This window comes from Scleropages formosus, chromosome 2 (assembly GCF_900964775.1).
Source record: "Scleropages formosus chromosome 2, fSclFor1.1, whole genome shotgun sequence".
NCBI lineage: Eukaryota > Metazoa > Chordata > Actinopteri > Osteoglossiformes > Osteoglossidae > Scleropages > Scleropages formosus.
The window spans coordinates 4,278,209-4,284,208 of NC_041807.1; the positions used below are offsets into that span (position 1 = coordinate 4,278,209).

A 6,000-nucleotide genomic window follows, 5' to 3' on the forward strand; every position below is an offset into this window, starting at 1 on the left:
ATCTCTTTCCTCTTTATTTCTACACCAATTCAGTCACTTTACTTTAAGGTAAACCAATAACAACAGCTTTTACTGCCAGCTGACTACTTTCTGTGGTTATCATTGGCAGTTTACATCTTTACGCAGCAGGATATTTATACCGGATCAGTTTAGGTGGTCATATTGGTTGGAATGGGATTTGAATGGCAAGTTTTGACGTTGCAAGTCAGCATCTCAAAGTCGACTTTATTGTCATTTCCACAATATGTTTAGAACATACATCGGAGTGAAATAGTGTTTCTCCTGGACCACAGTAGAGAGGACAACATATATTACTACAGTACAGTTCACACTGTAATCATGTTTGTGGTTTTAATGAGCAGAACACACGTGGCTGACTTAACGTGGCTTCTTTATTTCGCCATCTTACATGAGTATATCACTAATACGTCTTGCTACGCAATCACGTTACTTACATATTTTACATATTCTCATTCAACATATCACATCGTCCTTTTTTTTTTCGTCTAACCAAGTAAGCACAATTAGCTATTTAACATTCCACAAAGCATTCTATAAAGACATTCATTTTAAACTATAAATCCAGCATTTGTTCTTATACACAACAACACGAATTATCTTACATGTTACATGACTTCAGTCTCTGAATCTTGATGGCAATCTTATCACTCTACCAGATCTAGTGGTTTTAGTCAACTGTGTCTGTGATTCTTCTTGCGGTGGAGTGTGATTCACCAGTGCAGATTCAGCTTGATCCTTGTTGCCTTCGTGTGTTTCTTCTTTGTCTGAATCAGTATACATGTCTGTTTCTTTGTCAAAAAGTGGAGATTCTTGTTCATTGGTCTTCATCAAATGTCTCCTATTTCTTCTGTAGGTCTTTCCCTCTGATGTGCGAACAATGAACGATCTTGGGCATTCATGTTTGTTCAGAACAGTTGCTGGCTTCCAAACCTGTCCTTGTCGTAGTCTAACATTGTCTCCTGGAGCTATTTCTGGCAGTTGTTGTGTGTGTCTGTCATAATAACATTTTTGTTTTGCTTGTCTGTGATTCAGCTTCTCTTTTATCTGCCAATTTCCTTCTGGAGTCAACAGTGTCGTAGAGGTTGGCAATTTTGTCTTCAGTCTTCTTCCCATTAGTAGTTGTGCTGGAGACAGTCCTATGTCATCTAGTGGTGTGTTACGGTATTCTAACAATGCTATGCATGGATCACCTTTCTCACCTTCTGATTTTGTCACCATAGTCTTGATTGCCTGCACAGCCCTTTCCGCTTGTCCGTTGGATTGAGCATATCCAGGACTCGATGTCTTGTGCTCAAATTCCCAGCTTTCTGCAAAACATTTGAACTCTAGACTCGCATACTGCGGTCCATTGTCAGATATCACTATATCTGGTATTCCATGTCTGGCAAACATAGATTTCAAGGCAATAATGACATTTTGGCTAGTCATATCAGTTAACTTTGCAATTTCCGGAAACTTTGAGTAGTAGTCTACACACAGTAAGTATTCAGAACCATTGTGTTGAAATAAATCAGTACCTATTTTTGCCCAAGGTCTACCTGGCAATGTGTGCGGTATTAATGGTTCCTTTGCATTACTATTTCTATGTGTGTTGCACTTAGCACATTGAGATACCTTGTTCTCTATTTGAGTTGACATACCTGGCCAAAAGATAATGTCTCTTGCTCTCTCTTTACATTTCACTATGCCCAGGTGCGATTCATGAATTTTGTCCAACATTTCTTCTCTCAGTTGACTTGGTACAATGAGTTTTGCCGCTTTAAACATCAGTCCTGATGTGTAACTGATTTCTTCTTTGAATGTCCAGTATGGTTGTAATTCTTTTGGAACAGCACTTCTCTCAGCAGGCCATCCATTCATGATGACGTTTCTCAGCATTATCATTTCAGGATCCTCTGCTGTGGCTTTCCTGAACTCTTGAAGTTTCTTGTCTGAGATAGGCAATTGAGGTGTTATCCAGTTTATCTCCAGTTCCTCTTCAAGCAGTTCTTCTGTATGTTCTTTGAGGTATGCACGACTTAATGTATCTGCTATGTGCATCTGTTTGCCTGGTCTGTATGTAACTTTAAGGTTGTATTTTTGAAGTCTAAGCATCCTTCTTTGTAGTCTAGAAGGAGTTTGATGGAGTGGTTTCTTGAAAATACTCTCAAGTGGTTTGTGATCACTTTCTACTAGAACCTCTCTTCCATATACATATTGATGAAATTTCTCACATCCATAGACAATTGCAAGTAGTTCTTTTTCAATTTGAGCATATTTACTTTGACAGTCTGTGAGCGCTCATAATCCATATGCTACTGGTCTTTGATCTTGCAATAAGACAGCTCCTATGCCTTCAGAACTAGCATCTACTGATAGGGTTAGCGGTTTGTGGACATCATAGTACTTTAATGTTGGTGTGTTTGTTGCTAGTGTTTTCAACTTTTGAAAACTTTTTTCTTGCTTAGCTCCCCAGTTCCATTCAGTGTCGTTTTCATGCAGCTTTCTCAGTGGTGCACTTCCTTCTGACAAATTGGGAATGAACATGGCTAGATACTGCAGCATACCCAGAAATCTCTGTAGAGCCCGTTTGTCTTCTGGTGGCGGTAGCTGGATTACAGCTCTCACCTTCTCATCATCTGGTTTGAGTCCATCAGCTGTGAGTACGTGACCAATGTACTTGATCGTTGACGTTCTAATTTGGCATTTCTTTCTGTTAAATTTAAGATTATACTCTCTTGTTCTTTGCAGGAGTTTTCTTAGTCTGCGATCATGTTCTTGTACAGTTTCTCCCCATACTAACAGATCATCTACTATGTTGATTACACCATCCAGATCTTCAATCATCTGTGCTATCGCTCTTTGAAATACCTCTGATGCCGATGATATTCCAAAAGGTAAACGCAGGAATCTGTATCTTCCTATTGGTGTGTTGAAGGTACACAACTTGGAACTCTCGTCATTAAATTTAATCTGCCAAAACCCTTGGTTTGCATCTAGTACAGAGAAGACTTTGGCATTTGGCATGTTTGACATGACTTCTTCTACTGTAAGCAATGGATAGTGCTCTCATTTGATTGCCTTGTTTAAGTCTTGTGGGTCGAGACATATACGAATTTTGTTTGGCTTAACTAGTATTGTTACCATACTACTGACCCAATTTGTTGGTTCTATTTGTCTGGTGATTACACCCATCTTTTCCATTCTGTGTAATTCCTCGATTATCTTGTCCTTCAAGGCAATTGGAACTTTTCGTGGTGCATGAACAACTGGTTTGACTGTTGGATCTACTTGTATCCTGGCATACATCCTAAACCACAGAACAAATCTTCATAATCCTTCAGTATGTCATTGTCCTCATCTGTCACTTTCTGTATTCTTTTTATCATGCCTAATGTTTGACAAATGCTTCTTCCTAGTATTGCAGATGCATCTCTTTCAATGATTTGAAATTCAATTCTGTGTTTTTGTCCTTTGTATTCACATGTAAGCAGTTTCTGTTCTAATGGCGACATCTGGTGTCCAGAGTAGGTTATCAACTTGCATGTGGATTCATTCAATTTATCCTTTATGCCAAGTGATTTAAATGTTTTTAAGGATAGAACATTGCAATCTGCACCTGTGTCTAGTTTGAATGTGACTGCTTTGTTATTTATCTTGAGTTTCTCTGTCCACTTTTCTTTATCTTTCTGCATTTCTGTTATGAAGGCTTTTACGTTTTTTACTTTTTTAATCGTCTGAATTTCAACAGTGCCTAGGAACATACTAGTGTCAGCTCCGTCATTTTGTTCAAGTGCATGCATTTTTCTTGGTTGTTTCCGTTTGTTTCTGCACATTTTGGCGAAATGGTTCTTTTTATTGCATGATTTACACATCTGTTCGTAGGCAGGACATTTTCTCTGTTCATGTTTGTAACCACATCTATTACATTTTATGCGTTCTTTTGAATCGTTCTGCATTCCTTTCAACTTGTTCTTATTTGTTTGTTTGTTTTCGACAGTTCTAATTTTGTGCAAGTCTACTTCTTCATTGATTGTTTTTGTTTGGCTAGATGTGATTTCACTGGCACGACAGATATCAACAGCTTTTGTTAACGTGAGGTCTGCCTCTCTCAGTAGTCTGGCTCTTACTTGGTCATCCCGTATTCCACAAACAATTCTGTCCCGAACTAAAGAGTCATGCAGCTCTCTGAACTCACAGTCTTTTGCCCTATTCTTCAGGTCAGTAACATAGTTGTCAATATTCTCCGACGGTCCTTGAGCTCTCGTGAAAAACATGTGACGACTGTAAGGTAGGTTCTTTCTCGGTTCGCAATATTCCCTAAACTTCTGCTTCAGCACAGCAAGTTTGTCTCTTTCATCGTCTTGAAATTCAAAAGTATTGCAAACTTTTATAGCCTCCTCACCTGCAACATGCAGAAATGTGGCATATTGCACTTTCTCCGACTTCTCAGCAATGCCACTTGCAATCAGGAACAGGTCAAACTTTTGTACCCAGTTTCCAGTTTTCCGTGAGATTCCCTTGGAGACATAAGCTTGATGGTGGTTGTAACTGTGCCATCTCGTAGTCGACTTAATCCCACTCTGACACCATGTAATGTTTGTGGTTTTAATGAGCAGAACACACGTGGCTGACTTAACGTGGCTTCTTTATTTCGCCATCTTACATGAATATATCACTAATACGTCTTGCTACGCAATCATGTTACTTACGTATTTTACATATTCTAATTCAACATATCACACACACAAAACTAAAAACAAAGTGCAGTCAGTGGTTCAATAAATTGAACTTTAAACAGTTTTAAGTGGTATTGCAGAAAAGTGAGTTTTTTGTGCAAAAATTGTTTGGAAAAGATGATTAGTGTGACCTAATGTAGGTCAATAGGGAATATTAAAGAAATACAGCAGCGGTACTTGGGATATACACCAGTAAGTGAGGTTTCAGCAGAGACTGTCAGGATATGAGGATAATCTCTGCAGACTGTACTATGGAAGTGGCTGGTGTCCTTCTGGATCGGGGGATCTATAACTGTTGCACCACCTACTTATGGAATATCAGCAACTTTCATTTTACAAGTCATCATCACAATTCCACTACCCATTGTCTCATTGATATTGCTATAAAATATCAAATTTCATGGGTTATCATATCGTCTGTAACCAATGTAGGAGCAGTGTGTTTATCACGTTTGGCAATTTTTAAAATTTAAATCAGATTTGTTTTTTTAAGTTTAAAATCATTTGTTTGTTTGAAAGTGAAGAATTTAACTTCTCTTAATGTAATGCATAAATTGTACTCTTGCTGAGATGTACGTCGCTTTGGACAAAAGCGTCTGCTAAATGAATAAATGTAAATGAAAGCATTACAAAAATATTTTCTGTATTTCTTCCCTAAAGGCTTTAAAGTAATTAAATTTGAATTGTAAAAAGTGATGTCATTGATGTGGAATTTAGCGGCATGCTCTGCAGGCATACAGTATGTCTTTAGCACATCTGGACTTGCCCAGTCGAACCTTAGCAATAAGCTTGGCACAGAAAATTCGGCCCTAATTAAGAACTTTGCACTGGGTGAGCTATAACTAACTCACACTAGTGAAACTGTTGGTGTCTGTGAATGAAGGACCATATTATCGTTATCCAAAAGTTGTGGTGTAATTTAATTTTTGATGTGTTATAAGCTGCTTAAACTGGACTTATGTATGAAACACTTTGGTTTAATTATCCTACATCCTTGTCATTTAATTCATTCAGTTTTTGAAGTACTTTGTGCTGATAGTTTCCTGTAATTTAAAGCAGTTTTCAAGTGCTTCTACATGTTAAAATGAACCAATAAACTTTCTAAGATTTGAGGAAAAAGAGTTTTATGCAAACGATTTCTTGAATCCCTAGCCAAATTACATATTTAATCAGTTTTGTAAGTGAAAAGTAGGAAACTGTGTGTTAAAAAAACATTTGCCATCTTTAATGCACAGTTACTTATTATTTCATGAACTTTAAA

At 37.7% G+C, this 6,000-nt stretch overlaps 1 long non-coding RNA gene across 1 annotated transcript; it reads left to right on the top strand.

Moving 5' to 3' along the window:
- Positions 1 to 1,841: 1,841 nt before the first annotated feature.
- LOC108938214 (uncharacterized) lies at positions 1,842 to 3,319 on the top strand. Its single transcript, XR_001966397.2, has 3 exons — positions 1,842 to 2,028; positions 2,503 to 2,897; positions 3,239 to 3,319. It is a non-coding gene; the product is annotated as an uncharacterized LOC108938214 (long non-coding RNA).
- The last annotated feature ends 2,681 nt before the right edge of the window (positions 3,320 to 6,000 follow it).